The sequence below is a fragment of the Thermobia domestica genome, chromosome 14 (assembly GCF_964235325.1).
Source record: "Thermobia domestica chromosome 14, izTheDome1.hap1.1, whole genome shotgun sequence".
In the NCBI taxonomy this organism is placed as follows: Eukaryota; Metazoa; Arthropoda; class Insecta; order Zygentoma; family Lepismatidae; genus Thermobia; species Thermobia domestica.
In genome coordinates, this window is record NC_137467.1 from 132,738,841 (window position 1) to 132,766,078 (window position 27,238).

Below are 27,238 nucleotides of genomic sequence, written 5' to 3' on the forward strand. Positions count from 1 at the left end.
TCACCCAGTAAATCCGTAACAAATGATATCAAGCAGAAAAATACTTGAAATTTGCATTGCGTGACACGCGTGCTGGCAGATAATTCTAATTTTGATAATCAGCTATTCTTGAGCAGGGTAACAGGTAATTTATTTACCTGCCTATGATTACAAGATTTTTTTTTTTTTTTTTTTAAATGAAGGATCGGTCGATCATGGACATTCTTAGTCAGGATATGACGTCAGAATTATTGAGGGAGAAAAACTGGGCAGGTTGCAGTAGTTTGATCGCCACTCCCACTCCACCAAGTTCACCACCCACTAAATGGGAGAAAAATATAAGCTAAAACCAAGTTAACAGGTAAGCGAAATGGAAATTTGCGGGGCGGAACAACCTAGTGGAGAAAACAAGAGAGCAGAAGAGAGAAAATAAGTAAGATATGCTTCTGCCGTGTTGGGAGGGGAAGCAACAATTCCCCCCCCCTCCGTAAATCCGTTTGTTGCTTTTGCTTCGACGACTCGTCCGTTCAAAAGAAAGTTATCGCCAGTCGCTCGCTGCCTTACAAGAAGATAATGCAGTTAGTTACTGATTGATAATCATATCGAGCCACACGGAGCGATAGTTTCACCGCTCAGAGTACAATACGCGGATGACATCTCCCGCGGCGCCAATTCGTAATCTTATTCAGTACAAATCAAATAGTGCAGCGCGGTTCCAGAGTGCAACGTTGATTAGCGCTATTATTATTATTATTTTAATGTGTGTGTTTTAGTGGTAAGTGCTGTGTATATTGTGTATTGTGTTGATCACATTTGTTCCAATTCGAAGTCATTCGAGAGAAGCATGTTTGGACTTGCCGCTTTGCTGTCCTTGAATAGGAGGTGCCGATGACTTCTATTCTAACGGGATTTTAAAACCAAGTGCAAAAATCATCATAACACAATAGGCAGTCGTACAGGTAAGACTTTTAAATATACGTATATCCAAGAAACGTTTTAAATATTAGCCTATTTCTGATAATACTTACATTGACTATTTGTGAGCAGAAATAATTAGTAAATAATCTATTTTATGAAATAATTATGACGTATATAACATATCGGGCTGATGTAACTAAACGCTCAGCTTGTTCATTTCGCAATCGGGAGGTCATGGATTCGACTCTCCGAACGGCCGTGTCGATTTCTTTCTTCGATTTTTCCTCCCAGCAAATATGGGATAATTTTAAACTACAGTATATAGTCCCAGCCTAACATTCGTTCCAAAATTCTTTTTGCTTGTTCAATTTTTAAATAAGATAATATTTAGACTTTGTGTCTGGAACTATGGTAAACATTAATAAACAATAAAAATAATTTATTTAAAACTTAAATCTACTAGAATTAGAACAGAATAACTCTGTAATAAATAAATTACCATTAACACTGACAAGAGAATGCTGAACGGGGTCCTTCCCCCGAATGTCTTAATCTAATAATTAATAAGGTATATGAGACCATTTTTTTTTTTAGACTATTTTTCCGAGCAAGCTGCTGGACAAATTTAATTTTGTATAGCAATGTATAACTTTCGTATAACAATTTCAGTTTCGAATAATAATAATAATAATAATAATAATAATAATAATAATAATAATAATAATAATAATAATAATAATAATAATAATAATAATAAACTTTTACGTAGACATGAAATAACAAAGAGTCGAGGTGGCTCAGTGTAGAGCGTTCACCTCTGGTGCATGGAATCCCGGGTTCAAACCCTGCTCCCGTCAAGTGAACTTTGTGGTGGATAAAAACCATGTGCGTGGGTTTCCTCTGGGTTCTCCCGTTTCCTCACACTTTCTTCATTCCACCATTTCATTAATTTCTCATCTTCACCGTCTCCTTTAGCCTAGCCGGCATAATCGTGGGACGTAAAACTCAAAAATTTAATTTCATTTTTCATGAAATAACAAAAATAAAGTTTCAGTTTATCATACACAAATATGAAAAAGAAAAGCAAAGTAATGAAAAACTAACAACGTTATTATTATTATTATTATTATTATTATTATTATTATTATTATTATTATTATTATTATTATTATTATTATTATTATTATTATTATCAAAAACACAATAATTTAATTTCACACAAATGTTTATTTTTCAACTCATATTGTAGTCAAATACTACGTGAATACAGTTTATCATTTTTTAAAATCTCCTAAACCGAACAATACTTTTGTTTTGCCATTTCAATGAGAAACAAGGTGACGTAACGTAATAAAAAAGAATGTTTCTGGGGCCATGCTATGCAACAGCTAGCTGGTCTCCTTACTAAAAATTGAAATATGGAAGATTAGGTGGAAAAGGAAGAAGATTGGTTTGTGTTATCATAGGGTAAATATATTTCTATACATTTATTATATTATTGAGAACATAAAATGAAACATCTTGTTTTTGTGGGGTACATTTATCAGCGAACTTTTAACTATGTGTAAGTTGGAAAGAAATTCATTCTGCCATGAGGAAAAAACAATAACACATTGAGTTTCTTTTTTACAGAAGTAGCTCACTTCGGTAATGAATTATGATCACATATGCATTGAATTTTTGCTTTCCAATTTTTCTTTTGCTAATCATTTTTTTTTATTTTATACAGTTCACAGCGATGCAATATCTTTTTTTTTTTTTTTTTTTTTTTTTTTTAAGAAAAGCAGATATACAAAATTATATATATATCTTTCTGTATCGACATAAGATGTAATTACATTCTGGCACTTTAGTGTCTCCATCGGGATCAAATCAAGAATCGTACAAATCCACAAAATATGAGGGATAGCCACTTGATAACGAAGAGGAATAAGCCACTATCATGAGGTGGTGATATTTGTGATAAATGTAATATAGACCTTTGCTGCAAAAAGTATATGCATATTGTTTTCTTTTTCTTTCGTTCTTGTCCTTTCTTCTTTTTGGATCAAAAGATCCAATATATTTCAATCAAAAATTTTCTTTTACGCCTTATATCTGGAGAACTACACATAGCTTAGTCAAATCCAAACTATCACTTAACTCAGTATGATATGCCTATTCTATAGAAAATACGAAAACTCGATTTAGGGGCCATTCAAAAATTTTGTGGCCCCTGATCCAATTTTGGATCAAAAGAGCCATTATATTTCAATCAAAAATTTTCTTGTAGATCTTATATCTGGAGAACTACATGTACTGTAAAGTAGCCAAACCTAAACTATCACTTAACTCAGTATAATGTGCTTATTCCGTAGAAAATACGAAAACTCAATTTAGGAAGCGTTCTAAAATTTTGAGACCCCTGATCCAAAAATTAATTATTGGTTAAGATCGCAATCTTTTGATGCATTTTTTTGCATCATCCCGAAAATTCTTGGCTAAGATCACAACCTTTTGATCCATTTTTTTCATCATTTCTAAAATTCTTCTTTACAATAAGGACTAAATACGATTGTACCGGTGTTTTATATTCAGAAAACAACTTGATAAATTATCGATATGAATATGATAATCGTATGTCCAGTTTCAGTAGCCTCTCCTGTCGTTCCGGCCGGTTCGTATATTATCCTAATAAAGGATATATATATATATATATATATATATATATATATATATATATATATATATATATATATATATATATATATATATATATATATATATATATATATATATATATATATATATAACTGTATGTGCATTGTAACATTTCATATTGAAATGATTTTAAGGGAAAAGATAAAAATATGATTGAGATATAATACTAATTTGACACTGTCATATAATTTTAAAATATTACAGTTCGATCCCAGCCCCCGCCAAGTGAACTTTGTGGTGGACAAACACCGTGTGCGTGGGTTTTCTCGGGGTTCTCCCGTTTCCTCCCACTTTCTTCATTCCACCATTTCATCCATTTCTCATAATCACCGTCTCCTTTAGCCTAACCGGCATAACCGCGGGACGTAAAACTCAAAGATTTCATTTCATTTTTAAAATATTACACTTTTATATATAAAGTAATTATTACTATCACATGTAATCTATTAGCAATAATTCGAACACATTTTATTATTATAATTAGATAATGAAATAGTTAAGATTTTAACTCCTTTGCAAGTGACCAAAGAGCTTTGAAAACCTGTAAAAGTAACTTTCACGAACAAGGTCTGGCAACATTTCGTCATATGGCTCAAGTCAACAGTTGAATGTGTGATTTCAGAACATAGTAGGCGAGTCACTGTATACTGCGCACATGCGGGATCATTTTCTACTTTATTTGATCATTTACCCAAATTTCAACGAGCCGTGACGAATTGTTAATGTGCGTATTTCTGTTTTCTTTTTCTTTCTTTGGAAAAGTTTAAAGGTAAGTCATTCCTTCATACTTGTTAATTCTCCTGCTTCATAATTTACAAACTTGTAGTAAAATAAAGCTAAATTTTACAATTTTGTCTTACACTTAGTATATTTTAAAACTACAAGTATTATTGATTCGTTATGACGAAATTTGTTACTACTGAAATAGAATCTTATAGTTAAAAATTGTATATTTAAAGTGTTTAAAAGTGGAATCCTCCATAATGCAGCAGTTTTAAGAAATTGCTCGTTTTTTGTCATTGTTTCTTCGGAATTTTCCTCCGTAGTTAGCCAACCAGCACTCCCTTCTATAGACAAGATAAATTAAATTGCGATTAAATGTCACTCATGTGCAGAGGACATCCATTAGCACACAATACCGACAGGAACGATCGTTTATGTACTTCCTTCGGCTAACCATGTTGAAGACTGCACTTGTCAATGTTCAATATTCTTCCCAAAATAGTACTCCAATATAGCTCACCTCCATTTTGATCCCCTTTTCATGACATTTTCAGGAAGAAAGCCTGTTTGCTACTGTTTGATTAAAAACAAAAATTTCTTTCAAGTTTTTGAATATTTCTAGGCTTATAGACGTAATGTTTTATTACGGCTTACATTTAAAAATTAAAAGCTCTAATACGTGAAATTAAAGCCTGTTTGCTACTGTTTGATTAAAAAGAAAATTTCGTTTCAAATATTCCTAGGGTTATAGACTTAATGTGTTTTATTACAGTTTACGTTTAAAACCAAAAGCTCTAATACGTAAAATTAAATATTTATTGTGATCATTATGATAATTATTTAATGTTAGATTAAATACAATAATCTTACTACCGCGTCTCCACTAAACAGCTAGTAATCAATTCAGAAATACGATAATTGCACTTCAATGTAATATAGCATTACATAATTTCACAAGGGTTTATTGTTATTTTTTGACAGTGATAATGTACAGATGTGTCTCTATAGGGATGGCAGATTATAAATGAGGCACATTTGAAATTCTACTTACATATTCCTTTCAAAAAGTAGCATATTACTTTTTAACCTTCAATATCCCCCTTGGTAATAACCTTTGTTAAAACATATTTTATGTCTATAAATTACTGATTTTTAATTTTTTTTTAAAAGTCTTTGATTTAAATGTATCAGCGATTTTTTTTCGACTCTGCTCCCTAAAATTTAAATGACGGACTTTGCGCCATGACCTGTCTTTGTAGGCATTCCTGAAGAAGAAATTATCAGTCAGAATAAGACAATATTTTTGGAAGAATAAATGAATACACACTTGTGTGCTGTTAGTGAGAAACTGCGAAGTTCTGAATACTAAACCTGCAGGTACAGTGGGATACAGCATCTATGTTTAGTATTATGGATTAAAACTCATTTTTGAGATTAGTTCTTGCAATAGACTACAATTTACAGTATGCATACACAAGGTAATTTTCTTCCATTTTCTATAAATTAGACAAACCTTTGTAAAGAGAAATACTGCTAAGATAGAATAGTTTCAAAGGGGTTATTATGCTGTGATGCCCTCGCAGCATACTTACTAGAGCTTTTATATCTTAATAGACTTGACTTGGTGGAAAGTTTCATAATAGTAAAAATAACGTTAAAAATACGTTGGTTCAACGTAGTGTAAAGTGTATTTTGACTAACAATTCGGCGTCATTTATCCAACAGTTTTGGCGTTGCCACGCTAATCGCAATTTCACTTCTTTCGTAGTTATTACGATGGCAAATGTTTAGCAATGCGGCATAATAACGTAGGACCAACGATGACTAATGTTCGGCAATGCAGTATGTTAATGTAGGACAAACGTTGGCAAATGCTCAGTAATACGACATAATGACGTAGAACCAATGTTGATAAATGCTCAGCAATTCGGCATGATAACGTAGGACAAACGTTGGCAAATACTCATCATTGGCAATGCGGCATAATAACGTAAGTCCAACGTTGGTAAATGCTCGGTAATGTGGCATGATAACGTAGGCCCAACGTTGGTAGTTGCGTAACCTACTGTTTGCTACTGTTGGACCTATTGTTTGTGTTGCTATCGCGAGTGACGACATCAGCTTTAATTTCTTGGGAGGAATAGAAATATTTTGGAAGTAGTTTTTTTTTTTAAATAGGAAATAATAGTTTTATATTACTTGAGCTACATTACAACACAATACATTTGAGGGCCGGACGATGCCGCCAGAGGAGTACCCTCCCCCTTACTTTCTAGAGCGGTGTCACTGTAAGTAACGTGATCATTGAATACAATTTCAATCACTTTGCAGCCATAATATTTTTATGAAAAAAAAATACTATATTTTACAGAGCATTATACAGTAGTCTGGGAACAGATTTGCTGAAAATATTTTTCTTTTCCCTGAACCAAAGGTTGAATGGAAGAATTAAATTTTGATTTTCAGTGTGCATTAATTGCTCTACCTGCTTCCATAATCGCAGTTCTTTTTCTTGCATGATCAAATTCTAACTTTAACGTTTTCGTCCCTTTTGAATGGCAAAATAAATCGATATTATTATTTATTTCTATTGTGAAAACTTCCATTCCTTTTATTGACCTTTTAAAAAATATATCTGTTAGCTTTCGTTTCTGTTCATAATAAGCGCAGCATTCTACTCCACCGCTTACATCAACTGTCTGTAATTTTCTTCCTAATTTCAATAGTATCCATATTTGTGATCTGTATAGAGTACGTTCCACTCAATACCTAGAAATATTGATTATTGATTCAAATTTTGATTCACACTTTGTCCCCAAACAAGTTCCATAGGCAATCAGATTATAATCTGTGATTTTTGAAAAAATATATTTGTTTCTTTTTATCTGATTATTTCATTATATTCATATCAGTGATATTTGTTAGGACTCGTTCAGAAGAGTAATGCTCCCGGAAGTAGAAACGAGAAACACAATTCTGATTGGTTGGCGTTATCCACTTCTTGCCAAGTTGCATTAAAATAGCAGAAATCAAGTGCTTGGGTCGTTATTTGTTTAGCTTCTCTTTGAACAAAGTTTAGGTATTCATGTCATGAATTCAATTGGCTTATAATGAGTATTGCAGCTTCCTAGAATATACATGGGAAAGATAAGGAGTACACGTGGTGCCGTCTATTGGGGAAAGTCGAAAATGAAATAAAATATAAGTTTTACGTTGGACGATTATGCCCGCTAGGCTAAAGAAGACAGTGATTATGAGAAATTGATGAAATTGTGGAATTAAGATAGTGGGAGGAAACGGAAGAATTCTGAGAAAACCCACGCACACGGTGTGTTTGTCCACAACAAAGGTCACTTTGCGCAAGCTGAGATCGAACTAAGGACCCCATGCACCACAGGTAAACGTTCTACCACTGAGCCATCGGGGTCCATTGGTGAAAGCCGAGTCTTTACATTTTCCTAATGAATCTTATTCTTACCGGTGTCAGTATGTTCTTCATTGAAGTCCAATCTTACGGTAGAATAACTCTCTGCGGAGATATCCTATTTGCAATTCTGGATTCACTTGAGCTCGCAAACCATGTTAACGGACTCGTGCATTCTAATCTGAGTGAGGTTCATGCTACCTCAGGCTCAGTAGCCATCCTTAGTGAAGCTTGCGCATACTTCCTCACGACACTCACGCTAGCTCAGATTCGCACTCGCATGAATTCGAGCTCTTTATTTATAATAAGGCTCAGGCTCTCACGCTTATTCACTTCATGAGACTTGCGCTCACTAAAGACTCGAGCTTGCTATTCTCAATGAATCTCGCACTCACTAGTCTCATTGAAGTTGGCGTCCGCACTGACTTGAACTCTGGTTCGCTTTCCACTCATGATTACATGAACTTGCGTTCACGTTAGATCTAATTGAGATACAGAGCAGGGCTCGCGAGCTTGCACGACTTTGCTTGCGCTATTCCAATTCTGACGTCGTTTCCACTCCTCTGATCAGACGATATCGAATTATTTAGACAGTAAAATACCTAATCATTTCTTCGAATTTTCTCTCTCCTAAGGATTTTTTCTAGGGATGGCCAGAATCGGTTCCTGGTGGAACCGGTATTCAGTTCTGAACGGATCCGGTTCTAGAAGATCCGGTTTCGGAACCGGTTTTCGGACTCAAGGCTGGAACCAGTTTTTCGGATCCGGTTCCAGAACCAGGTTTTCGAATACAGATCTAGAACCGGTTCTGACAATCGGATTTCCAAGAACCGGTTCCGTCGAAACCGGAAGATTGTGGCCCTCCCTACGCTAAACCCGAGCTGCTGGCAGGCTGTGAACAGTGTGTTAGGGGCCGTCCACATATTACGTAACGCTAGTTTTGACCCCCTCCCTCCCCCCTTGTCACACTTCGTAACGCAAGGCGGAACCCCTCAACCTTTTGTTACGTAACTTACTAATTTCTGTTTTTTTCAATAATTTTGTTTAGTTTTGCGGGTTATTACAACGAAAAACTATTTTTAATGGTAGAACCTTTTACTACAAAATGCTTGTATTCTGAATATATTTGTGATGTTTTTCGCCAACAAATGAAAATATTAGAAAATGGCAGTACCGTAATAATATTTTAATCCCATAAGGTTGTTTAATTAACCAGTTTTAATTCTCCGAAATTGCATACTGTTGTTTTCCCAAAGAGATCACACCCATCCTTTTTAGGTCACCGGTGATTGAAAGGAGAAAATACTGCCGCAAAATGCAGGTGAAACAGGACCTAACCAACATCGACCTCATTTTCCGGGATCCAGGATGCTTCGTGTATTTGAGGTTCGCCGGTGTCGACGATGCAAAGAAATTCTCATCCTCGTCGACCACAAGTTCGAAGTGACTGTATACGTAAAGAAGTAGTGACATCTTTGAGAACAAACTTTGGAGCATCTTTCTTTTCTTTGGACTTCCGTTTACCCCTTTTCAAATTCTTCTTGTCCTGAATCAGTGCTAGCATCTGAATAAACTCGATTTCACCAGAAATATCCAAAACACAAAAGTATAAAAATTCAGTACGAGATGAATATTCCACAAATTAAATTTTTATTATCTTATTTTGCTCCAAATCGTGGATCGTTCCGTTGCGGAAAATATTATTTCACGAGAAAGAGTTTATTCTGTTTCATATGCGAAATCCCATTAAAAGAATAGAGTAGGGTAATGATTCAAATCAAAATTTTTAAATAATATTCTCAGAAATAGCGATATAATTATTAACGCAAGGGCATTTTCAAGCAGTGGTTACAAACACTAACTTCAGAAAAGCGTATTATTATATTCCCAAAAACATTAAACAATGAAAAGTTTAAAATTATTATACACGCATATACTTTGTGATGTCTCCTTTGTGAAAGTTCTATTAAAGAACAAGATTAACAATATGATCCAACCACGGAAAAGAAAAAAACAACATGTCCTATGACATTGTTACAAAACAACTAGTACGCAAACGGATTTTCCAGTGGCATCAAAATATATTAGATAAAAACTTTCAAGGTGATGGTATCAAACTATATTAGATAAAAACTTTCAAGGTGATTATTTTGAAAGAAATTGAAAAATCATATTTTCCATATAATAAAAAGAAACCAGCATAAACAGTGCTTTCCTAAATCCAAAATAGTTTTTGTGATAATATAAAACCTGGCGTTTTAAAACAATATGGATCATTCGACCTGCACCTGCTAATAGTGTAGTTTGGTATATTCAATCTGCATCCAGGATGAACCAACCAGGACTGACAGTTGTGAAGGGAGGCCTGAGTTTGTGAGTATGCACTGTGCTGATAAACTTTTGCATGACATTGTCGTGAAAGGAGGACTACGTAACATTTAAAAACACGAGAGAACCAGGGATTTCTCCTTGATATGACTCCAACCACTATACTTCTTATGTCTTATATCATGATCTTGTAATATTATTTGTAGGGATGGTATCGAGACGAGACGAGACGAGACTTTGTACAGTCTCGGTCTCGTCTCGGTTGATAAATAACGGTCTCGGTCTCGGTCTCGTCTCGAGTAAAAAATCACCGTCTCGGTCTCGGTCTCGTCTCGGTCAACAGATGCTTGTCTCGATCTCGGTCTCGGTCTCGAGTACCAAATCTCGGTCTCGTCTCGAAAGTCTCGAAAGTCTCGAAATAAATAATGTGAAATTAAAATAGTGAAAGTATTATTCTCGTACAGTCTGTCGTTTCCGCTTATTTTTTCCTTTCATTTTGACTTAGAATTATGGTATGGTGTACCTCTTTGTAGCTAACTTGCTAGTGCTAATGCTTTCCATGCGCGTATTCCAGGTTCAATGATCAGTGGGTATATCACGCTAAAACCCTAATAGAACCCATATTTCACTTTCAGCGATAGACTTTGTCTCATATAGCTTCAGAACTGCGTATACAATTAAACTCTATTAAATTAACTCCATTACTATACAGTAGTTTATTTCCTTCCTTTGAATCAGAATTGTTCAGTACAACCTAACGGATAACGCAACACATAGCAGCACGAATGTATTTAATCGTACCGAAATTGAAACTTTACAATTTCTCATTTATTATTCAATACATTCTGCTTTGACTGTCATTTTAAAAACAAAATATAACGTTCATTATCTTAACAAATAGGGTAAATTATTACTACAATAGTCTATACGTATTTTGTTTGAAATTGATGAAATGCTATATTACCGTTTCACATCTCTGTGTTTAATTGACACTTTATAACACGAACGTCCTAAACTTTGTGGTGGGAGCTACTACACTCATCTTTGCTATGTGAGGTCTCTAGTTGGATCACAAAACAAGTTAGATTCAAAGTCCGATGTTTCGCATAGTTCGCGTCTCATTTTAAGTGCATTCTGTTTCTTATACAAGTTCATAAGGTCGTAATGCATTACGTAAGCACATATCCAGTGCCGTAACATAGATTAATCTTATTCCTGAGCTCTCAATGGTGCATGCAATCTTTATTCGAGAAAACTAATCTTGCGTTCATCACTTTGAAATTTTATATTGATTAAAAATTACTTGCGAAACATGGACATACATATTACATAAGTATATAGGTAATTCGAGCTATCTGTATCTATTTTTTCTCACTCGCCAAAACAAGTGATTCTTAACTTTCTATTTTTTTTTTTGTATTAATTTTCGTAGTTTTGCTGCAACATGATGGATTGAATAGTCAAAAATATTTAAGTTATATATTTAGTCTTAGTCAAGGAACCGGTTTTTCGCTTCTGTAAAATTACGAAATTATGACTTGGTTTAGTTTACCTCCGAGGTCCAGATATAACAAAATCATCACCATCATCATAATCAACCATTATCAATCCATTGCTAGATGAAGGTCTTTCCAAGTCTTCACCACAACTATCTAACTTGGGCAATTCTTTTCCAGGTTACTCCTCCGTGGTTCTTGATTTCGTCTCACCTTCTTGTATGCGGAGGTTTCCTAGGCTGTTTTTGTCTCGTGGGATCCAGTCTAGAAATGTTTTCGTCCGTCGATCATAATTTCTTTTTGCAATACGTCCAGCACACTTTCCAGCTCATATTAAATTATTTCATTAGCACCATCAGTATTCATTTCTATATATTTGGGCTACAAATAGTTCGAATTCGGTACTTTCGGAGTACAGACAGGCTACTTTTTAATCTTCAGATCTGGCAACACTGATTTAAATCAATACAATGTGAGGACCCCCATTTGGTCTAGCGGCTAGCACTCTTGATTTCGGTTCGCGTGGTCCCGAGTTCGATTTCTGGTAGGGGTAAAGTTAAACGATTGAAGTGGTTCGGATTCCACTATAATCATTAGCTCTACGTCTCCTTTAGCCGCCCTAGCATAACTGTGGGACGTTAAACTAAAACAAAACAAAACAAAAGTGAACACGGTGTACGTATTACTAACTGTAAGTCCTTGAATAATTGCATATAGATATATGGTATGCATTGAGTTTGAGGTGGTCGGTGGTCAAACTAAAGCAAGTGAAATGTAATTAGAGTGCAATTAGAACTTTTAATTAAGCACGGCCTTAATATAAAGTGTACACCAGGCCTAAGGCTTAGGGGGAACAACTACTGTTACTGGAAATGTATCCGTTACAATTTGTATTTACATGTATTGCTGGAACGAAGACTTAAACATTAACATCATAAGTAGTCCAAAGACTATGAAAAACGTCGTCTCTTGAAAGCATTCTTGCACCATGAAACAAATTACGAGTAATTTTAAAATATTTTGCAGTTTATCTACGTTATTTGCACATATTTAGAATAATATTTAGCAATTTATTTAAGTGGGCAACACTGCTTAAAATAATGTAACTGCGACTTGTTGTAATTAAAACCACCAAAAACTATTGTTGTAATGTTATAAAAGCAAAGGAAAGCAATAATCATTATAAAAATTTAATACAAATACGTCATTATAACAATCACTACCAATGTGTTTGGTATCTCTGAAACGATTTGAAATAACAATTGTAAATGGCCTTATAAACATTTAAGTCTTTTGGAAGCATCTGCATGATAAGACGTGATATGTCAGCGCGTTTTCGAAGTAGTCTTTAGAAACATTTAAATTTTTTCGTTTCTCGTAACTTTGTTCCTTCATTCATTCGAAATATATTATACTATGATCACAGTATTTGACGCTAAGGTACAGTTGATGCGCATTGCACCGTCCATGCCATTTGCGTTATTAGAGATTTCCAAGCTACACTAAATAATACATGAGCTATTAACTAAATTAGAAATATGTAATACTTTACATTGCGCAATTTGAGAAAATACAACTTTATTTTGCTTTAGCAACATTGCTTGTTTATCTAGTGATATTGCAGAGTATCAAGAAGAATTTCCCAACTTGGTACAAAATTTCAGCATTTTTATATATATATATATATATATATATATATATATATATATATATATATATATATATATATATTATATATATATATATATTATATATATATATATATCGCAGATTCTAGGGGAGGGCTATAGGGACTATAGCCCCCCTTTACGCTCAGGTATGCACTGGATAAAATGGGCTTCAATCCTAATTTATCTACACTGGATAAAGCGGCAAACCATGGTTTAGCCCCTCCCTTGATCATATACTGGTCCGTGGCTATATATATATCTCAAAAACGGCCCATTTTATTCTTTCCACGGAGATATCTCAAAAACGGTTGAACGTAAATGAACCGAACAAAAACTCAAATAGGAAATGCCATGGGGCACACTGAATGGTGTCGCGGCGCCTCCCGGGGCCGCCTTTCATGGGGTACCAGGGACAAACTTTAAAATTTTAAATGGAAAGATGGGGCGAGTAATACCTCGCTCCATTGATCTTTAAAAAGGAAAAAGCGTTGTGGCAAAAGATTTTTCATATCGGTCACCGTATTCAAGATGGCCGCCAAGACATGGTGCCTGTATCTGATAACACGTCCAGTACCATTAATATGAAAACAGTTGGAGATAAACGAACAGTCAGAAAGTGAAACAGGAAAGGCATGGGGCGCGTCGAGTAATGTTCTCGCAGTGCTCCCAGGGCTGCCTTTTAAGGGGGCCAAACTTAGAAATTTTAAACCGAAATATGGGTCAAGTGATACGTCGTTAGATAAATCTTGAAACACTAAACAGTGTTGTAGCAAAAGATTTTTCATATAAGTCACCGTTTTCAAAATGGCCGCCAAGACATGGTGCCTGTATCAGATAAAACGTCCAGTACAACTAGACCCCTAATATGAAAATAGTTGGTAATAAATGAACAGAATAAAACTCGTATAGGAAAGCTCAGAGGGTATTTATCATTCCATGGCTCGAGTATAATGCAACGGGGAAAAAGATTATTAAAGTATAATTGACATGATGCAAAAGAGGAAATGATAGAAAATTATCTTTCCGATCTCTGTCCGTAAGTAGGTGAAGCGGGAATGAATGGTAAAATCTCAAATGAGAACCTCAGTTTTATTTGCAATAGATGTGGTTTGTCTGAAACACTTGTGTGTACAAATGGCTGGTACTATAATGAATAAACATAAAGTGAAATAAGGTGAATAAAAATAAGGTGAAATTCAAGTTTAACAACATTTTACCGACTCTTCGCCCCTGATAATTTAACGCATTGCGTGCAAGATTTTTGGAACATATCTGCATCAGTATGTACCGTTTCGTTACTAAGGATCACAACTGAAATTACCGTTGAAAGTTATTCGAAATGTAACTGGACATCTCAGTGAAGCTCATATTCTATCACATGCAAGAAGACATAGAAGGAAAAGAAGCGAAACAATATCACGCAGACGACTGTTGAACAAAACCAACGTTTGTAGACATTGTTCTAAAATTGCATTGTTCGACAAATTTGTTTCGCATTTCAGTTGATTCATTTTTGCATCAAACCATTGCCCGCAATCAAAATGGAAGGTAACATTTAACAAGAATTTTACATACTATATCCAATTACAGAGACATTTATCTCTTATAAAAACACATTTCAAATAACTTTGTTTCGTAGATACAATTTGCAAAAACTAAGGCTCTCATTTGCAATTTCACCGATCCTTCCCGCTTCACTCACGTACAGAGTGAGGTTGGAGCGATACTTTTCTAGGAGTTAGATTTCTTCCTCTCCATTATGGCACTTTCACTCTAATCATCTTTTCGACTGTTGCAACATTCCAGAGCTATAGAATGATAAATACCCTCTGTGATTTCCTATTCGAATATTTGTTCTGGTGTTTTCATATTAGTGATACTGGACGTTTTACCTGATGCAGGTACCATGTCTTGGTGGTCATTTTGAAAACGGTGACCCATATGAACAATCTTTTGCAACAGCACTCTTTACTTTTTAAAGATATGTCGAACGAGGTATCACTCACCCCATGTTTCCATTTACAATTTTGAAGGGTGGCCCTGGGAGTCTCCGCGACAATATCAATAGATGTGCCACATGGCATTTTCTATTTGAGTTTTCGTTCGGTTCATTTATGTTCAACCGTTTTCATATTAGTGGTACTGCACGTTTTACTGTATCTGATAGAGGCAACATGTCTTGGCGGCCATTTTGAATACAGTGCCCGATATGAAAGATCTTTTGCCACAACGCTTTTTAGTTTTTCAAGATCTATCGAACGAGGTACTACTCACCCCTTGCTTCCATTTAAAATTAAAGTTGGGCTCTGGGAACCCATACAGGGCGGACCTGTGGCACCGCGACCATTATATATATATATATATATATATATATATATAGAGAGAGAGAGAGAGAGAGAGAGAGAATTCTATTTGTATCAGCAGTGGATTCGGGAGAGGCTTGAGGAACGAGTAAGAAACATTTGCGTTGTACGTGCAATGCAAAAAAATTATCACAAATTTATTTCGGGAGGGGTTTGAGCCCGATAACCATCCCGTAAATACGCCACTTTACATCAGTCAACTGTTCTCATATTATCTAACACAGCAACGAAACAAATTTTGTGTGAAGGCAATTTTAGTATCTATCAATTTCAACATTCGAGACGAGACCGAGACTTTCGAGACTGACCTAAGTCTCGTCTCGGTCTCGTCTCGATTTATAGAGGTCTGTCTCGGTCTCGGTCTCGTCTCGGTATTTAAAAGTCCGTCTCGGTCTCGGTCTCGTCTCGGTATATAAAAGTCCGTCTCGGTCTCGGTCTCGTCTCGATAATTCGAGACGAGACCGAGACGAGACCGAGACTAGTCTCGGTCTCGGTACCATCCCTAATTATTTGTTTCTATATTATTATCATCTAAGGTGACGGTTTGAATAAATACCACAAATGAATGACACTTGTCCTTTTATTAGCATTTTAATTACTTTACGTGACAATTGATTGTTGCTATATTCAGTAACACATTAGTACATATCATGGCTCCCCCAGAGAAATCTCTCTCGTGTAGTTCTTAGTGTTTGTGTTCCTCTTTTCACACATATAAGGCACTTTTTTGCTTTGTTAACTCCATTGTGGTCATTTCATTACTCACATTCTCTTGTCATGCCCACGACTCGCAGTCAGGCTTCTTTCATTCCCTTAAACACACCTCCAGTTCAAAATTCAAACAATATGGCAGGCATTTCTTCCACCATTCCCGATATATACAGTGCGTCCAAGGAACAAAGTGCGGATTTATTTTTACAAAATTTCTTGAAGATCGCACTGGTCAATAACTGGGATGACTCAAAATGCATAAAGATTTTCGAAAAGTCACTTTCTGGACCCGTTCAATTGTACTACACGCAGGGTTTGTCATCAGTCATGCTGGTGTCTAGTAGAATCTTCGAATCCCTTTTGCCTGATTCAATTTATAGGCTATATATTCGCAATTTCTCAAAACAATAGATATATTTATTTATAAAAAAGAAAAGAACTGAATAAAATATTTGTTTAAAAGATTGCATATAAACCTGATAATAAAAATAAAAATTGCAGCGAAAAAAGATGCGTTACGTAACGAGAACGTAAACCCACTCCACCCCTTGTCACACTTCATAACGCAAGGCCGAACCCCCTCCCCCTATGATGCGTTACGTAATATGTAGACAATTTCTTAGATGAAATGGTGGAAGAGACAGGAGGCCGCTTGTCTCATTTGGCTAAACAAATATAACTGGGTAACTGGCAAACTCATTGGCTAAACAGGCAAACTGGCAAACTCATTTGGCTAAACACCCACAGGTGTACCAAATTTTTTTTTCTGGAGGGCACAAGCGGGTCTGGGCGGGGAGGGCACAAGATGAATTGTTTTGAAGATGAATTTTGCGCCTCTTTACGAGTCTTCGAGTGCTTTTGGATCCAAGTCTAGAACCGGTTTTTAAGAGAACCGGATTGTCAGATCCACATCTGGAACCGGTTTCAAAGATCCGGTTCTGGAACTGGTTCCTAAGATCTGGTTCTGCAACCGGGTTTTCAGATCCAGACCTGGAACCGGTTCCTAAGATCAGGTTCTGGAACCGGGTTTTCGGATCCAGGTCTGGTACCGGTTCCGGAACCGGTTCTGAAAACCGGATCTCTAAGAACCTCCGCCGGAACAGGAACTTTGTGGCCATCCCTAATTTTTTCTTACTTCATATGCTTCGTTCTTCGAGTACTTGAGTATTTTTTTTAAAAAAGGATCTTGTTTAGTTTCATATTATTATTTCTAAAAAAAAAAAATAGTCTTGATTGTCAGACTGTAAAATTAATTTAACATTTTAATATATTTAGATTGCGTGTATGGGTAGGCCACGTCAGTTAATTAAGTATTCTTTCAATAGATGACAGACTGATTTGATAGTGCTGGTTCGAGATCATTCTGTGGCACCTTGAATGGAGAACTTGCTTTCCACAAGTGTTCTTTCACTTGTTCGAAACCAACGCAAGTAAATGATGTTAGGAGTAAAGAATTGATAAGAGGATATTGAATAAAAACCAAAAATTAAATAATAACGGTACTGAATATTTTTTTAAAAATTCAAAGTTTTGTTAAATGCACTAAAACGGAGAAAATAATTTTTAAGGGGTAGGAAATGAAGAAATGGGACTTAGAATAAAATAAAAACTAGTGTTGCCTACGAGTCGAGACGAGACGATAAATGTTTTCAAGTCTTGCCATGTACATTTTGTAGAAGTCTTCTCTTATCTCCATTCTCAGAGAGTTCTTTTCTGATCTCGCCTCGATTCTCGAAGAATTATTTCGGTCTCGTCTCAATTTTCGAAGAATTCTTTTAGTCTCGTCTCAAGAATTCTTTTTAGTCTCATCTCATTTCCCAAAGATTTTTTTAGTCTCGTCTCAATTCACGAATGATTCTTTTTAGTCTCGTCTCAATTCTCGAAGAATTCTTTTAGTTTCGTCTGGATTGTCGAAGAATTCTTTTGGTCTTATCTCATTTCTCGAAGAATTCTTTTGGTCTCGTCCCAATTCTGGAAGAATTCTTTTTTGTCTCATCTTGATTTTCGAAGAATTCTTTTGGCCTCGCCTCATTTTTTGGTTTCGTCTCGATTCTCCCCCAAAATTTGTCCCCTTGTCGCAACATTTTCTTGTGTCGTTTCATAAATTTCTATGCAGAATTTGTGCCGTTTTTAAAATTTATTTTCGTCTACAAGTTATCAGAATCTTTCTGCATCACGGGCGATCCACGGAGGATGTGATTTAACACCATTTAAACCATATTATTGAAGGGGATTGTATCATAACTTGCGTATCTCTAATCGTTCACAAATGTTCTTCATTGTATGTCATATAATCACTTTATAAATTTGTAGTTTTTATACTATGAGACATGTAACAGTAAAACAGTGTTTAGGATTTTTGACTTGGGTGAATTAGTATAGCCCTCGAATCTCGTGAAATTTCTCGTGTCGTCTTGATTAGTCTTGAAAACGAGGGAAACGAAGATTGTCATGTTTCTTGTCCCTCTTTTAAAAAGGTACTTCTTCATACGAGATAAGACGATAAATTTATACTGTCATAGGGAGCACTACTAAATGCATTTTACACTCTTCTTAAGGTTGGGAGTTAAAGATTTTATGAATAAAACACAACTTTTGCCCTTTAGTGTATTTTATAAAAGTATGATTTTTTTTTAAAAAAAAATCGGTTATAACTTACATGATGACTATCTAACGTTCTGCCAACATTGGCAGGTCATTCCATTAAATTTCACTCACTACGGTCCTCAGCTGAATTCACTATTTTTTGGGTAACAATTGTAAAAACCCCTTAATATCGTAGGTATGTAATATTCTGCCCTCTATCTTTTGCGTTCTACAACATCATGCTCATACCAAGATAATTTCTTCTGAACTAATATCGTAATTTGTTCTTATTAAATTTTTCTATCACCATTTTTCGTCTCTTTCACAAATTTTGGTGAGAGCTCCTGCGTGGCTAAGCGGTTAGCGTACGCGCCTATGGCGTGGGAGATCCGGCTTCGATTCCCGATGGGAGCTCATGTGGTTCGAATTCCACGTTAGTCAGTAGGTCTACGTCTCATAGAGCCTCGCTACTGAACGGGACTTAAACACAAAATCATTTTTTTAAAAAAAGAATTTCTCCCTCTTGGCTTTCAGGATTTCCCTATACCTTTAGGATTTCCGAAATAGGATAACTTGTATAGGATGTTGTGACGATTCTTAGTATTTGAAAATCAACATTTGATTACTTGCAAGCACAAACCTAAGTTTCAATTTTGAATAGGGTTTCAGTTCTTCGAAATACATGTCCAAAACAGATTTGCTTACTCACACAAAGAATTACCACAGTATTTAAATAAGATGGAACATTTCGGACGGTCTGAACTTCCAAGAGAAGAGAACTAGTGGATAGTGTTATAAATTTTCACCATATCAACAGCTTATCTGAAGAAGAAGAAAACTGCTATCATTTTGTTATCTGGCAAAACAAGGATGCAAGTGATCGGTGGTCCTACATGAATTCCTTACACCACTTCTTTCCTGAGACTTTATTCCGTAACGGTTTCCGTCAACGCAACTCGAAATTTGCGTTTTAGTTTGTGATAATCGACATTAGCAGTTATACAGAGGTAGTTCAGTCTACATTTGACCAATTTCGACTTACTTAAAAATTTAGAAGAATCAATGGCGCCAGGTCCGTAAGTGCTCGATGTGTTTCCCTTGGTTCCTAACAATAGCCCGACAGCGTAATTTCCACTGTAATAGGCTTCTCTGAAGAACTGGGAGGGGAATCTTGTCCCATTCCCTTTGTACAGCTTTCCAAAGTCCTTCTACAATTGTCACACGCCGTTACAATTGTCACACGCCATTTTCCCAAAGCCCGCTTCAGTAATCCAAATTCACAGTAGTCCATAGGACTTGCATCTGGAGATTTAACAGGTACCTCATTGAAAGGTATCACCTGTATACCACTTGCCTCTTCCATTTCCCAGTAGAATGCGAGGGACGATCGTGAGGTATGTGATGAGGCCTTGTCGATGTGAATGCACACCAGATTGGCGTCATTCCCGTATGTTGTTGGAATCTCATGCTCGTAGATCGGCCGCATGATCTGCTCCTGAAAATACTGCGAATTTATTTTGCAGTTCTTCGCCACCCTACGAATCTTCAATTTACCTCGGTAACAGTAGCCGGTAACGACCATGAACACTTTTGGAAAAGATTCTTTACAGACACGGACCCACCCTCTGAAGTTCTTGGCGCCTTTCTCGTGGTACATGATGGCTCTCGGTTTGCCGCAGTCGGAAAGGTAAATCCATGCTTCATCGACCGTTATGACGTACATCCACCTTTGTTTTGCCAGATGCCGTTCGTACAGCTTCCGGGCGTTACACTTTCGTTCCTTTTGGTGGGCATCCGTGAGAAGATGGCCGCGAGCTTTCATGACTTTTTTCAGCTTGAGTTGATGGTGAAACGTCCGGCTCACAGTCCCCAAAGATACGTCAAGACGATTAGCCATACACCTTCATGTTGGCGGATTTTCGTGCATTGCCATTTTGCAAAGTTTCCTCTGCATTGTGGAGGTGGCCTTGGTGCATTTCCGCTTCCTAGGCAACTTCGTTGGTAATCCAAATGATGGAGGTTTGTTACCCTTGTACTTTTTAATAACGTTTTTTATTCCACTTAAACTGATGTTGCAACCATTCTTCTTGCACTGTTTTCTAATGACAGAAACACTAAAGTGGGCGTCATAGAGAACCGCAACATAGCCTTCCCAAAACCGGCTTAGTTTGGGCTGCATTTTGGTCACAGACCGGAAACCCACATACTTGGAAATAAATTTAACACAACACTCACAACAATAGTCCTGTTTTGTGCATTATTGTCGTCCACGCGGAAAACAACTCCGTTCCCAGGAAGCCACTGCACAACACTGCAGGACACCACTGTCCATTCTGCCCGGGAGGGGGAAGGAACGAAATCTGCCAAACGTAGGCTGAACAATCTCTGTAATAGGTTTTGTGCATTGAATTTGCGCAGCGGTTCTTAAATTTTGCGAAGAGTGGTACAAAATAGGATTCTTGGTGAATCGTTCGCTTTCAACGACCACTTTTCGCAGTAGAATGTTCATTCAGTATACTAAGGAGAACAAAAGCTTGATTACGGTTAATATGATGAAGGAAAGACTTAGTACGTTCAGCATTAATCAAGAACGTGTGCCTGAAGCTAAGAATATGTTTTTAGAGCAATTATAAGATTCGCCAAAGAGACACCTCATCTGTTGCAATTTCTGTTTGGCTGCAGTTGTACTGTAGTTGTGAACTTTTCACGGAGTATACGCTGTTTCTTAAACATCTATGAGTATCATTTAAAACATGTATATGACAATAGAGAAGGTACTTTTTAACATTAACAATGTAAAATGCATGTATGTATTAATAATTCATTAAAACGAAGGCTGCGATACCGTTTTATAGTCTGACGTGCCCAGAATAATTCGATTCTGCTGTAGTACGGCCAGCGGCGCAAGTTACACTGCAGCAGATCCGGAAACGTTAAGTTGTTACTGATATAATGTATTAATGGAAGAAGCCCTAATTATTATGTTTGCTGGAAGACCCGCTGATTTTTTTTAAAGTTACGCCAGTGAGCTTTTTTTGAAAGATCCACTTATTTTCAGGCTTCAGAAATATCACTGCATGAAGTTAAATTCAAGAGCGAGACGTTGACTTACCTTCCTTCCCTCGATATTCTAAAAATCAGTTCCGCGATAACTTTTCTGAACGTTATTCGGTTTTTGTACTATGTGGTGTATATATCCTTTTGGGACGTTCCTTCTTGCAATTAAAATCAATCAAAAATGGAGTGAACTTCATGGAATCAGAAGTGAATTACACCCTTGTGACTTAAAAGTACGTTCTAAGGTAACTTCTACGAACGTTCTATGATAAAATTACTCGATTTTGGTGCAATATATGGGTGTTGTATATTATTTCTGAGGTTTCATAGCCATAACCATTGCTTGGGTCTTAAACGGCGTGACTAACATCTTGGCATTTGAAGGCGGCGCTCCAAGTTCCCTTTAAATTCTGTTAGCAAATGAGAGGCCAGCGGTATTGCCACGTTTATTTTGTACACATCCACGTCTATCCCCTGTCGCCCGATCGCGCTGTAGTTTGTCTGCTTAGCCAAAGCCACACCCCTTTACTACTTGGCAACGTCGCGTCAGAGCTTGAGTTTTATTTGTTTAGCTGAAATGCCAAGATGTTTGTCACAGGCTTTTTTTTTTTTTAATCAACCAAGAATAAGAGAGTGTATTAACTCCTTTTCCAATATTTTCCCTTTAAAAAAGAAAAAAAAAACTTTTACGATATCTTTCGTAGATTTTTATACACTACAGTGTCTCATCATATTTGAATTTTTAATAATTTTTATTGAGCTTAAAATCAGTCAAGAATAGTGGTGAATTTGACCTGATAAGGGCAAATACCTTCATGTTAAAATGCTATACGATTACTTTCGTCAAAATTATTCGATTTGATTTGATTTTTAATTTAACGTTTCTTTGAGCAGCGAGGCTATATGAGACGTGGATCTACAGTTTAACGTGGTATCCGAATCACATTAGCTCTTGCTGTAAATCGAACCTGATCTCTCACCCCAAAGGCGTGTACTCTAACAGCTTACGCAAAAGGGAACTCTGAAAATTATTCGATGTAGACAATATGTTGTATACGCTTATTGAAGCTTTCACACAATCCCAACTCCTTAGAGTTGAAGTCAACTAAATATGAGGATTCACGTAACACCCTTCTCCCGAGATTTTAAAAATAAATATATTTTATGAAAACTTTCGTTTAATTTTTTAAATTAGCTTATTTTTTTTCTGATAAGGAAGGAATGGTAGCTCAGTGGTAGAGCGGTTACCTGGGACCATACACGTTGGCCACGTAGGGGTGATCATATCTTTAGAAATAGCTGTACGAAATTGACTTAAGTTACATAGCGATTTTAGGTATGTATCACTGTAATCCCATAAACTGTTATTCTCTGATTAACATTTTACAGATTGACAATTTTTGTGAGCTGCTCGATTCTTTTTATTTTAGGAAATTATAAGTGTCTTGTGCGCTTTTATGTTAGAGTGAATCACACAATTTACTTACCCGTTGAGAAAACCGTCCCACAGGCGCATAAGAAGTCCCTCCCTATGGAATTCGATAAGTCACGTTTAGTAAGTACTTATGGAAATCGCTGTGATTATAATTAAAACAGGTAGGCAAAGCAGATTTAAAGTTACTAGTAATGAATCTGTTCTGCTCATCAGTTTACTTTGAAGACACAATACTAAAAAAATCCTATAGGATATATTGACATTGTGTGCTTGCAGCGATAAAAGTACTTTGATAAGAAAATAATGAAGCGGAGTGGGGTCAGGCGAACGGGAGGGCAATATTATGTGAGTGTTTCTCGAGACGATGCGATGGCCGAAAATGGCCCTCAAAAGCCTAATTGAAGCTCTTGCCGTGTGTGCTGTGGCCCCATCTTGTTTAAATCACTCTCAATCATGTTTCGATATCGATCACTATTCACCGTTACTGCATTGGCTTCATCATCATCAAAGAAGTATGGCTCAATGATCATTTCTGACTTCATGCGACATCACATAGGGCACTTCACAGAATGCAATTCGTTCAAACCAAAAACAATACAACAGTTCAAGGACAATCAGAAACACGGACACTGTAATCAGACGTGTTGACCTCTGTCATGAATCGTGCGCTACACAGGGTCCATATTTGTGAGACCCATAATAGTGGGCACCTATCTGAGATTATATTCCACACATAAGTGTAAACAATCTCCCATTCTTGGTCTTTAACTCTGTGAAATATTAATGGGAATTAATAATAAATAAGACAGTTTTTCACAGATATAAACCCTTCGTGACTTTTGATACACCTTATATAAAGGAGTTTTGGTTAGTAAATCTAACTTCTTACAAATCAATGCTGTACAATAACTAAGTCATCTGCAATAATGAAACTTAGGCCTATACTGAAGTGCACCTTTGTATTGACTAACGTTTATATCTGTAAAATATTAAAATTTTTATTGTATAAATTAAAGTACCACAAACTTTTGTATACGTATGTACAGGAACTAAAATAACTATAAACATAGTTTATTGTTGAAATATAAACACTTTCAAATGCATAAACAACTCCAAAATAGTTTTCAAGGATGTGTGACGTCCTAGTTGTTTATGTATTTGAAAACAGAGAAAGTATTTCTCTGATACATATAAATACTTCCCAAAAATTTTGCGGTGGTATTCGAAAGAAGACGGGAAGGACTACTCAGTTAAGTCGTTATCACCGAAAAATAAAAATTTATTTAGGACGAAGACTTCTATGTAAATTAACCTCTTTTTAGTTGAATTTTGTCTTGTATCAGAATGTATTTAAAAAGTGTTCTCATGGAGGTCTCCTGATAGTCCTACTAAATACCAGATCCTTCAGATCTTGGTAATTCTATAAAGTAAATGTTTAATTGTCTGTAAGACAGCAAACATTCTTTTAGTGCACTAAATAATCAAAATAACTAATTATCTGAATTACTTAATTACTTGTTTATATTTTGAATATGTCTGCAATATAATATTTGTAATAATATGTCTTGTTAATAAGTTAATTTGTAATCTAATAAATGTACAACAATTTAAATTTCATTTATAGACATTTAAAACTTTAATTTATAATCAAAATGTAAAACCACTATACTACCAAAACAATTAAAATCAAACTCTATCTATCTTAATAAATCTAAGAATCGATACACATTAATGAACCCTTCATTATGCACTTGCAAGACATCTTAAAGTTAATAAGATAAGAGTCCAAACTTGTAATTAACTTTTAATTTTGAGTGTTTGATCAGCTGTAATAACTGTCCAAAGATAAGACATATATCAATCTATAGAACAAATCGAGATGAATAATATGAAATTCTTGGGAGTAAATTGCCATGAATAGTTATCGAGAGTATAGCAATTTTTAAGTTTTATAAAGTATGAGGAGTGTTCAAAAAGTATTGAACCTTATTTCTTTGGCACGTAAACTAATGAAGCGTGCGAGTCTTTCTTCAGTGTACACTGAGAAAAAAATTGTAGGTGGCGTACTTAAAAAGATAGGTTACATACGTAATTCCTGTAGTTTTTTGGATTTAACGTACAGCAGACGTATAACTGAAAACGCATGTTTTATAATACTTTCCGTATAAGTGTTCCATCTATACGTACTTTCCGTATGAAACAATGTAGGCGGTCAGGATCTCACATACAAATGGACATATATATATAAAACATATAGCTGACGAAGGTAACATAAGTATATGTATGTGATATACGGAAAACTGTTAGATGTCAGACATCCTGCAACGGCATGATGTAACATCCAAGGGCAGTGCCTATGTAGCATACGGATAACGTATGCTCCGTACTGATTTCTATAGGAAATAAGAGACACCGTATATTTGTACAATATACCGCTGTCCGGAAAACTGATTTTTCTCTGTGTAGATGTAGAAGGGACACTCATCCGCAGTCGTGAATTTTTTCCCGCCCGCAGAAAGCATCAGTCGTTGACAGTCGGACAACGAGTGAATACGTGAAGTGAGCGGTCGTCTGATTTTAGTTCTCTGTAAAATGACAGAATACCTTGAACAGCGATATTACATCAAATTTTGCCAGGAGCTTACTGATACCCAAGCGGAAATCATTCAATCGGGTCGGTACATTCAATTTTGAACAAGAATTTGAGCATGAGGAGAGTGACCGTGAAATTTGGTTCAGGCTTTCATCGCCAAACACAACATTCCTGTGCGTCGTCAGGCCCCCTACTCACCCAACATGGCTCCGTGTAACTTTTCCTTATTTTCCAAGCTGAAAATGCCACTAAAAGAGACCCAATTTGAGTCAAGAGAAGACATCATGCGGAACGCGACCGTACGGTTGCACACCATTCCAAAAACTGCTTTCCAGAAGTGTTTCCAACAATGCCGGGAGCGCTGGGAGAAGTCTGTGCATTACCAAGGAGACTACTTTGAAGGGAATTAGTGCTTCGGATTTCCAAATCAATAAATGCCAACCAAAGGTCGACACTTTTGAACATACCTCGTACATATGTCATTCGTTGCCTATTAAAACAGTTACCGCAAGTTTTAACCATGTAGAAGTGGTTAACAGGTATGGTGTCCTCATATTGCACGACAATGCACGACCACATGTTGCTTAAAGGACGATGCAGACTATTCATGAGTTAAAGGCTGAAACCCTCTACCGTGTTCTCCTGATGTCTCTCCCATCAACTACCATTTCTTCCGACATTTTGACTGCTTCTGGTTGGGGAAGAACTTCTCTGATGACTGGGAGGCACAATGTACAGTTGAAGACTTCGTCATGAAATCCAGTCGTTGGTTGACTAATGACAAAACAATGTGGCTACAGCTGAAACCGGAGACTACTTGGATTAATCAGATATTGGAGTTTTCAATTTTTTGTTCTTTGAAACTGATATAGGCCCGTCGGACATGTCATTTATCATCTCCTTAACCTTTTTGCCATCAATCTTATTTTAGTCATGCTTGCATACTCATTGCTCGGATCATATATACTGCCAGACCTGCCTTGTACAGTACAATGTGAGCACCTTCGTGACTAAGCGGTTAGTTTACGCGCCTTTGTCGTGGGAGACTCGGGTTCGATTGCCGGCGGGAGTTCACGTGGTTTAGATTCCACGTTATTCAATATGCCCACGCCTCATATTGCCTCGCTGCTGAAAGGGGCATTAAACTCAAAATCAACTCAACTCAACAGTACAATGTTTATTTTGGTGGAGGAAAATGGAATCACAACGTACAATAGTATCCCAATGTACAACTCTACGTCATAAATTGTGTAAG

General features: G+C 36.2%; 1 protein-coding gene across 3 annotated transcripts in view; it reads left to right on the forward strand.

Moving 5' to 3' along the window:
- Positions 1-449: 449 nt before the first annotated feature.
- LOC145670323 (uncharacterized) overlaps positions 450-27,238 on the forward strand; it is a 152,146-nt gene continuing 125,357 nt past the window's right edge. For 2 of the 3 annotated variants that reach the window (XM_081738839.1, XM_081738841.1), the window contains exon 1: positions 450-938. The gene's annotated coding sequence lies outside the window, so the exon portion shown is untranslated. The remainder of the gene's footprint in view (positions 939-27,238) is intronic. The other variant, XM_081738844.1, reaches the window with a different exon arrangement.